The sequence below is a fragment of the Molothrus ater genome, chromosome 18 (assembly GCF_012460135.2).
Source record: "Molothrus ater isolate BHLD 08-10-18 breed brown headed cowbird chromosome 18, BPBGC_Mater_1.1, whole genome shotgun sequence".
Classification (NCBI taxonomy): Eukaryota; Metazoa; Chordata; class Aves; order Passeriformes; family Icteridae; genus Molothrus; species Molothrus ater.
Genome location: NC_050495.2, coordinates 10,221,217 through 10,231,354, shown reverse-complemented (window position 1 = coordinate 10,231,354; position 10,138 = coordinate 10,221,217).

Below are 10,138 nucleotides of genomic sequence, written 5' to 3'. Positions count from 1 at the left end.
AGCCCGGCCCGCTGCGGGGAGTGCGGCCCCGGCCGCCCCCGCCTCTCGTTTTGTGCCGGCGGGGCGGGCACAGGGGCCGGGCCCGCCGCCGTCCCCTCCCCGGTACCGCCCCCGCCGCAGCTGCGCCCGGAGCGGCGGAGCCCAGCCCGGGGAGGGGGCGGCGCCGGGGCACCCGCGACCCGCTGGGGTCGTGTCCGCTCCCCCGCACAGCGCTCACCCCGCCTGGGTGAAGCTGAGGGGGCTTCCGCCCCCTCGCAGCCCCCAGGACCGTGCGTGCGCCGTCCCCATCATTTCCTTCCCCAGCCGAGAGGCCGCTTCCAGCTCGCTGCGGGATCACCGCTGCACTTTGCCCTCTGTGGGGCACAGAGCCTCCAGGGCACAGCGAGTCCCCGGCCCCCGCAGAGGCTGCCAGCAGCCTCCGTGTTTGCCCAGTCCCGACCAGACACAAGTAAAGAAAGGGAGAGCCTGGAGCTGAGGGAGAAAGCAGCAGGAGGCCGTAGAGACCGCTCTGTAACTCGTCCATACCGAGACCCATATGAGACAGAGAATTCGAAATACAACCGCTTTTCCACCCCTCTCCACCTCCCTTCCCATTTAACTGGGAAGGGGCAGGGATGGAGCATGCAGCTCCTCGGCCCCAGTGCAGTGGCAGGCTGGGAATCCCACAGTGGGGTCCCAAGCAGCACAGAAAACAATTCCTCTCCTTCCAGGCAGGATTTGACCCGCCAGGACCGGACGCGTGGGGAGGGAAGAGCTGGGGCGGTGCAAGTGCAGCGCTGCGATTTCCCTCAGCCTCTGCGCTGAGTACAATAAAAACGTCTTTAGGAGAAAACGCTTCTTCTACCACATGCTTTGAAGCGCAAGTAAAAGCTGGTGACCTTGGATGAATGAGACTGTCTCTATTGTGCCTCAGAAACCCGCACGATGCGCTTATGTAAGCGGCGGGGGGATAATGGAGTCGGGAACAATAGGCGGTGGGAGCCGGAGAAGAAGGAAAATCATGGGGAAACTTAATCGCTTCTTTGCAACAAACACAACACCAGCAGAAGGCTCGTTCTGGCGGCGTTGTTTGCCAACTCCTCGTTCCCTGCCCCGTGTGCGCCGCCGGGAGCCGGGGTCAGCAGCGGCGTCCCCGCAGCGGCACCGGCGGCACACGCGGGCCGGGCTTTGTGCCGCGGGCACGGGCGGCTGGACGGGGATGCTGGGGAAGGGCAGCAGCGAGAGCGGGCACGCATCCAGCAGGGCTTATAGAAACACTGTCAGCTCTGCCAAACAATGCCTAAAAGCCCCACAGGGAAGGACAGCGCTCAGGCACGGCGCAGAGATGCTGGCTGGGAGGCTGCTCCCCCCGGGAAAGCGCCCAAGGGAAAGGCCGGCTCGGAGCTGCTGCTCCAGCCCAGAGCACGCTGCACATGCCGTGGGCAGATGTCAGAGCAGGGATCCTCCAGGGACAGCCACAGGCAGGAAAGGGCAGAAGGAGCAGGAGAAAGGGTTTGAGAGGCTAGAGCTGCCAGGCTGTGAAAGCACGGCTGGGGAGGGCACACACAGCAGCCCCAGGGCCCAGCGCTCCTCTCTGCAGCTGGGCACAGACAGGGACTCCCCACCCGAGCAAATCCAAGCCTGGCTTTCCTCTGGCCCTTCCAGTCATTCCCACAGAACACAGGCTGTTCATTAGGAACCGGTTTCCCCTTCAGAGCACATTAAAGTCAATAAATAGAGATCAGGTGTTAAGTACACACACTCCCCAGTCTTGCTCTGATTTGTTGGTGAGTGACCCAAACGTGGGGTGAGGGTCAGGCAGGAGCCCCAATGGCACTGTCAGCCCCAACCCTCCTCTGGTGCCTCATTATCCACACACCCTGCAAGGCATCACCATCCCCTGGGCTTTGCAGGATGAGCCCAACCAACCCCCAGCTGCACTCTGGGGCATTTCACCCCTTCCACCAGCGCTCCATCGAATCACCCTAACATTAAGTCCCAAATAAAAGGAATAATAAATGTTTGCACTATTAAATTAGCAGCACGGGTGGTGTGTGGGCAGGAGGAAGGCTGCCATCATTACAAGAGCCTCTCTCCTGGCACACCTTGTGGAGACATCAGCGAGCCAATTAAGCAATTGGCTTGGTTAACGGAGGCTCCCAGGAATAGACTCCCCTGCTATAGAATAACTGCGCAGTAATAAATTGTCTCATAAATAAACAGCCTGAGAAAGCATTACAAGATACCCAGGAAAAGCACTATATCACAGGCAGAAAGGATGCTGTGTGCATCTGGTGTGTCTGTTAACCCATGGAACTGGGGCTGGTGTCCCTCTGGGGGCTGTGGGACTGGTCCCATGGGGGTGGGCATGGCCACAGCATCCCTGGAGTCCCCGCAGGTGCTGCCTGCCCTGTGGGAGCTCTGCGTGCCAGCAGCACAGAGCCCTCAGTTAGTCACCCATGGGAGTGCCATAAATGCCAGCCTGGATTATTTACAGCTGCAGCAGTAACGTGGGGCTCTGCCAGGTTCAAATGTTTGCTATAAACTGTAGCAGAGCGAGTGAGTCCTGGGATGGGAACAGGGAAACTGGGGCCTAAAAGGATAATTGCACTTTTTCCTCTTAATCAGGACCTATTAATAAAATATAATATAAAAACTGTCTTCTTTAAAGAGCTCTTCTCTCATTATTTGGGGTTTCTTTGAGTGACACAAAGGGCTTCCCCCCTGTGCACAGGGTGCTGCAGACCAGGCTCTCCCCAAGGCTGCTGGCCCCCAGCCCTGCTTGCCACACCTGGCTCTGCAGCTCTACAATCCACTGTACCTCACAGTTAAACACCCAGAACCCTCCTGACCTCCCAAACCTCCGCTCAGCATCCAAACCCCTGGGAAAAGTGAGAGGGACCCACCTGGCTCAGGGACAGAGGAACTCCAGCCATGTCTTCTCCTGCTTTTCCCTCTTCCACATTTAAAGGGCCCTGTGCCCTCACCCCCTCCCACACACAGGCTTTGATTTTGAGGGTATGGAGAGAAGAGAGGGGTCTCTGCTCTGGTGAACACCCACTGGGCTGCTGCTGAGGAGGACAAGCCCAAGGGAAGCAGGGATCAGCAGGAAGAAGCTGTGTCTGTGCAGGAGGTACCCCAAGGAGAGAAAGGAGAAAATGTGTTTAGCTAGGATTAAGTTTTAATCTGTTCCCCCTAGTAGGGAGAAGAAAGCTGGGCTTGTCCTGGAGCTACATAAATATTTTTCTATAAATGTCGAGTGTTGTTTTGGTTTGGTTTTTCTTCTTATTTGGCTTGTACCCAGTGGGAAGAGCCAGAGCCTGGTTTTGCTCAGTCTACCCCATTCCCACCTCCCTGTGCCATTGGCATGGTACCACTCCACCCATTCCCCAAACAGATTTACTGGGAGGGCAGAAAGTCAGTAATTATCTCTGGAAGTATTCATTACATCAAGAGTCAATAAACAAAGGCTGTGAGTGCCCTCTGCTCGTGGCACTCCAGAAGCACCTACCAATTATTGCCTTGGCTCTGCCCTGCCTGGCAGGAGGGGGATCCTGCAAGACACTGCCTGCTTTGGACAGGGAGGAGGAGGAGAAGAAGAAGGAGGAGAAGAAGAAGGGGTGATGCTCTGCTTTGGAAGCTGTGGGAGATGTGGCTGGACACTGAACTGGTTTGGCCATGGACCCCAGTAGGGCTGGATCCAAGCTGGTTTTCCCAAGAAAGGAGTAGGGAGTCGCCTGCAGGGTGAAGAAGCAGCAACAGCCACAGGACAACGTGCACTGTGTGCCAAGCTGGGAACAACCCTCAGATGGGGGCAGGATGCTGCTGCTGGAGCACCTTTAGCCTGGTAAACGCATTTAGGAGAATCAAACTGTTGCAAGAGGGAATTCACCACCTTTCTAGGGGTAAATACCTATTTTATGGCCTTTTTCCTTGCAAGGCTCCTGGCTGACCCCTCAGGGCAGAGCCCAGCACCCAAGTGTCCCACTCTGCCCATCCCCACATCCAGGTGCACCCAAGGTCAAGGTGCTCGCTAGAGGTGTCTTTTGGTGTTTTTTTTTTTTTTTTTTTTTTTTTTTTTTTTGTCCTTCCACCCACTGAAAACCCAGGGGAGCCCATGGCCCTGGAGCAGCTGCAAGGCTGTTCTGGCCTCTTGGGCACAGGATGGTGGCAGCGAGCACCCTGTCCCCTCCCTCCATCACCCTGCCCAAGTTTCTCCAGGCAGTAGGAAGTGGAGCTGCAGCTTTTCCTGCAGAGTGCCAAGGCTGTGGGTGCATCCACTGCCCACAAGGGCCATCCATCAGTGCCCAGCTCGGGAGCTTCAGGATGCTGCATCTGGTGTGACAGCGCTCCTGGGGCTGGTACTGGGGTGAGGACCTGTGCTCCCCTTGTTTGGGTTGGTGAAGGATGGGGATGCCCACATCCTCTCCATCAGCACTGGCTCCACTGTGCCTGGCAGGGAAGGGGGAAACCTGTGGGGTTTCAGTGTGAAAAGCCACGATGGGAGAAGGACCAGCACAGGGTGGGACACCCCCAGCCAGGCCCCTGGATCTCAGGATACCTCTCCATCATCTCCAGATGGACACTGGATACCTCTCCATCATCTCCAGATGGACACTGGATGCCTCTCCATCACCTCCAGGTGGACATCAGGGACCTGCCAAGCCTGTGTCCCCCTCCCCAGGCCCAGGTGTGTCCCACCCTGGCTTTCTGTGCTGGCCTCCGTGGAAGCAGCCGGCTTCTCTGTGGGCAGGAGGGGGCTCTGCAGCTCACCTGCCCACACATCTGCTCTAACAAAAGCCTTTTTCCCTCCCTGCTTACCCATGAAGCCGCCGGGCCCGGATATTTAGGCAGAAGGAGAAAAAAGGGCGCAGGGACAGGCGCTGTGAGCGCTCCCAGGCAAAGCCATTGGCAGCCGCCGGGAAGAACGGAATGAAAGAGCAGGAGCAGAGGGAGGCGGGGAAGCCAGGCCGTGTCCTTTTCTTCCCCGTGGCTCTAAAAAAGCTCCAGACTGGAAAAAGGGGATGGAGGCTTGGAGCTGAAAATATGATTTCTCCCCTCTGAGTGGCAGTGGCCCCAGGGAGCCTGCGGCAAAGCTGCGCAGCGCCGCTGCTCCCCGAGCGCCACCGCCCAGGGCCAGACAGGGCTGGCACGGGGGGACCGAGGGGACAGAGCCCGCAGCCACACGTGTCCGAGCAGAAGGGACGGGGCTCGGCCTTGCAGGGCTCCTCGCTGGGCTGCAGGGGGCACAGGCAGCTCCCGAGCACGGGCAGAGGGTGCCGGGGCCCCGAGGATGATCCCTCCGGAGCTGGGGAGGCTGCTCGGCCCTCTGTGCCCTCCCCACTGGCAATTGGCAGCCTCCAGTCACACGGACAGCACCGCTGGATGTTGCAGGAATCACTGGCAGCTCGGCCGGGTCCCAGGCTCAGCTCGGTCTGGCTGGAGGGGGCAGGTTGGGGATGCTCAGCACAAGTTCGGGATGCAGAGCAGGGAGGCAGTGGGCTTTGGCCTCTGGCTTGGGGACGGTGGAAGGGGTCAGACTCAGGATGTGCACCCTCCTCCAAGCCAGCACTGAGATGTTTCCATTCCTGGCTCAGCCCAGCTCCTGCTTCCCTTCTCCAGCACCTCCCTGCACTGAACCAAGTCAGGGGCAGGAGAATGTATGAATTTCCCAGACTGCTCGAGCTCACCCTTCCTTGACCACCCCTTGCACAAAAGCCCATCTCCCTGGGGAAGCTGAGATCTGGGTAAGGTGGGAGAGAGACAAGGGGCAAAATCCCCACCATTTCACTTGGGATTCAGATCTTAAAACTCATTTCATGAGCCCCCAGGAAGACCAAAGGTATTTAACCAAATCTGCCTGGGGAACACTCATGGGACAAGTGGTTTGACCCCATGCAATCACCTCTGACTGTGTTTTCCCTGGATTTTTCCCTCTCTGGATGATTGTGCTGGGTCAGTGGGAGCAGTGGACAGAGGAGCCTCCTCAGCCCCTGCCACGCAGGGCTGCCCACACCACAGGGGGATGGAGCAAGAGGGAGCAAAGTGCTGCATTTTGGCTTTTATAGACTATTACTGATAATGGAGAAGAACAAAAAGGCTTTAAAATAAAGCACTCGAGGGCGTCAGCCTAAGCGTTAAATAGGCTTCTGCTAAAATGCTGCTTCCACTGAAAAAGCTCCCTATTTTGGATTGGAGCATTACCCTGCTTGGGAGAAAGCTGGAGCTCTGATAAAGCCAGGGGGACAGGCAGCACCATTCTGGGAAAGGGGCTCTGGTGCTTCTCCTGTGGGTGGGATTGCTCCCAGCTGGCATTCAGGGTGCTCCTTGCTCAGCTCCCTCCCACCCATGCAGAGGTGCCTCAGGAGAACCCTAAATTTTAGGCTTCCCACCGGTGTGGGGAGCAGCACTGCCCCTGTAAAACACACAGAGCATTTTGCAGTGTTAATGGGCAGCACAACTGCTAATGTGTAAACTTTTACTGCTCTGGAGGGTAAACAGAGAGTTTGGGGAGCAGACACTTCCCATTAAGATGCACTAATGAAACGTGAAAATGTTTTAGTGTGCTGTAATTTTATATATTTTTTGAGAGCAGCTGCAGTGCTGTTCCATTTGTGGCTAATTTAAGCACAATTAAACCAGGCTAAATTACAGCCAAGTAACTGCAGGAACTGATGTGACAAGGGACGTGTCCAGGGCCCCAAATCTTGCTGACCTTGCTGTCACCATTCAGGCTGCTTTGCAGGCTGGGTCAAGATCTGACAGCTCCTGGAGCTCACCCAAAGATCACAGCAGATCCCTGAGGACAGTGGGATCTTCCAGCCAGGGTGGGGCAAGTGTTCCAGAGCTTTTGGGGGTATCTGGATGTGCCTGGATCTTGGAAAGGTCCTCTTCCCTGTTGTTGGGAGCTTGGATGAGCCCAGGGCTGTAGCAAACCCTTCCTGCTTGGCCAGAGAGCCCCACTCCCCCTTGCAGTAGCCCTGGTGTCCTTCCTGGGACATCTCTTAGCCCCCAATTACCTGGTGAATGCTCAGGCTGCATCCCACACCTCACCCCAGCTGCCTCCTGGGGAGGCTGATTCACCTCAGGAAAAAAAAAAAAAAAAAAAAAAAACCAAAACAAAACAAAAAAAAAACCACAACAAAAATCTGATTTTTCTGGAGAATGAAAAGAGCATTTCATTTTGGGTAAAGGAAGGAATAGAATACCTAGAGGCTGTGTCGTGCCTGCTGATATCACCTCGGTAGCATCCTGAGCTGGTGGCTGCACTGCTGGGTCCTGGCTCCCCTCAGCAGGGATGGAGCTCCACATCCTGCATGGTTTAGGGTGCAGAGCCTGTTCTCAGCAGTTTGGGGGTGCTTTTTACTGCCCTGAGTAGCTGAGGGTGGCCCTGCCCAGTGAGGATTGCTCCGAGGGTTTCAAAAGCACCAGCAGCCAGCTCAGGGCTCCTGCAGCCCCCGGCACAGGAACTGCTGCTTTCCCAAGGGCTTTTCCAGTTGATTTAGGCAATTGCTGTAAATCCCCTGTGGCCACCGGTTTCCAGCTGAGCCAGGTTAGACCCAATTCAGCTCAGGGAGAGCGGGGCTGCATCCTCCCACAGCCTTTAGGGATGCTCCTGGTGCCTAGGGGCACCGTGTCCCTGCAGATCTGTGCCCCACCTCTCCCCCAGGCAGATGGGCAGGCTTGGCACAGGAGCAGCACGGCAGGGCCCAGCATTGCCAGGGCTGTCCTGCTAAGCCTTGCTGCAGGACTCACGCTGCCCTTTCATCTCCTCGGTGCCTCTCCCCAACCCCTGGGGCAGAGGGAGCAGCACCCACTGCCCCTCAGACAGCCAGGGCTGGCGGGGAAGGCGACTCTGTGCCCCCGTGCCTTAACACCCACGCGGGGTGGGTGACAGCAGAGCCACCCACAACCCCTCTGCTCCTGCTGCCTCTGACAAGCCCCATTAACCAGGCCACGCCTCATCAGCTCCAATTAGCGGGCAGGTCGTTCCTGAGCCTCAGGCAGCTCCATCACTCGCGGCCAGTGATGCTCGGCATCCCCCGTGCTGCCGGTCCAGCGCCCAGCAGGCTCGGATCCCATGGATCGATCCCACAGATCCCAGCTCTGGAAGCTGCAGCCAGGCCAAACCTCCCCAGTGCGGCCGCCAGCTCCGCTCTAATTAATCCAATTACAACACTGCGTTGGCGGCGCAACCGGTGGATTGATTGCGGTTCGTTCCAGGTAGATGGGGGTGGAAACGCTCAAACTGGCTTCTGTTTGCTGTTAACTGTGCCCAGCCCGGCCTCGAAGAGCTGGGGAGGAAGGAGTCCTGCCACCAGCATCATCCTCGGTGGGACAGCGAGGAGCTGGGTGCCTGCAGAGCCCCTGCACTGCTCCCAGAAATAAATCCTTACCTGACACTAAAAAAACAAAAATAAAAAACAAAGATTAGGGGGACAAAGGTGGGAGCAGGAGTATGAAGTAAAAGGCTGCCTGCTCTCAGACGTGTATATATATATATATATATATATTTAATAGAAAAGGAGATTATTGGAAACAACTGATTGTTCAGACTGTCAAAAGAGATGAAAGTGTCAGGAGTAAACAGATGCCGGTCACGATTCAGCGCTCATTAAGGCAGGAGAAGGATTCATTTCATATGCATGATTAACTCCTGGCCACTGATGATTTACACAGCAGATGATCAAAGGAGAATTAATTATTGCACAAATCGGGCTGCTGCCAGCCCGGCCCCTGTCCCTGCCGGCGCTGCCGGTGGCACAGCCCGTGGTCCCCAAAACCAGGACAGCCCTGGCCACCGCTGCCCCGAGCCGTGCCTGGCCGGGAGCTGTTCGCCCCCACAGTTCTCAGCTCTCCCCCCCCATTTCACTGCCCAGCACCCCGAGGATCCTGGGCTGCACCCCCAGGCACCGTGGGCATCACTGGGGAGGTCCAGCTCACCAGCACGCAGCCCAACCATCCCCGCCCCGTTAGCAGTAATTAACCCAGGGAAGGTGCCTCTCCACTTGACACCTTTTCTTTCCTTTGTGATTGAGTCTCTCTCCGTTACAAATCCACGCTCTAATTAAAGGAAGGAACTCCACTCCCTTCACCTGATTTATTTTTTTAACACCGTCCCCTTTTGATCTCGTTTCTCTCTTAATTAAATTACGAGCCGTGAATCAACACCACTGCCAAAGCTGCTCTGCCTCACTCACTCTCCTTCTCTGAGAAGAACCGCCAAGAGTGACAGGCAAACAGCAGCTCTGCTCATGCTGGCATTCCATGAGAACACAAGGGCTGCATCCTGCAGGGCTCATGAAGAGGAAACATGAACCCCAGGCTCAGGTGTGGAGCAGGGAGCGATGCTGTGGGATGATTTCACAGCCAGTTTGGGCCCTGGCAGCTGATGGAGGACACGGGGCAGCTGGAGAGGCATCACCCTTCTGCCTGTGCCCGCTCTCAGGGAAGGGAAACCCTGCTGGAAATGGTCCATCTTTGGGAACGGTGGGCTGTGGGTCCACAAAGGCCCCGCAGCCCCCACCGGCTCCGGGATCTCAGCCCACCCTCGAGCATCCTCGGCACGAGTGGTGCTAAGGATCCCTCGCTGCCCGCATCCCTCCTGCCCCACGGCACCCCGTGCCCTCCAGGCCTGCTCCCCCGCACCTGCGCTCCCAGCTCTGCAGCCAGCACGAAGGGACAATCGGATGTCACCTCCTGACCTGGAGAGGCCCCCCCGGGCACATCCCTGCGGGGCGGGAGGGCCGGGAATGCCGCGTGTCCCCGGACCGGGGTGGCACCGTGACCCCCTCCGTGCAGGCTGGGGGGTGACAGAGCTTTTAATGGGGGATCATGGTGGTCTGCACCTAAATGCACCGATCTCCTGACTCATGACTGCAGCAACACCGGGACAGCAGGAATAAATCAGAGAGGGCTCCCAGGAGCCTTGTCCCGGCGGACAGCCCAGAGGGAGGGCAGGGGAGGCGGCAGAGCCACCTCTGCCTCATCCCCTCATTGAGTGCAAATGAGCCTGATGCCAATTTAATGAACTGCTGATGACTATCGCCTTTATTTTTAAATCTGAATTCCCGCAGGAGTCACCTTCAGCAGGGAAGCAGCCCCTCCCCAGCGGCGGCAGCAGGGATTGATTGCCTGTAGCTGATTAGCAATTACACTT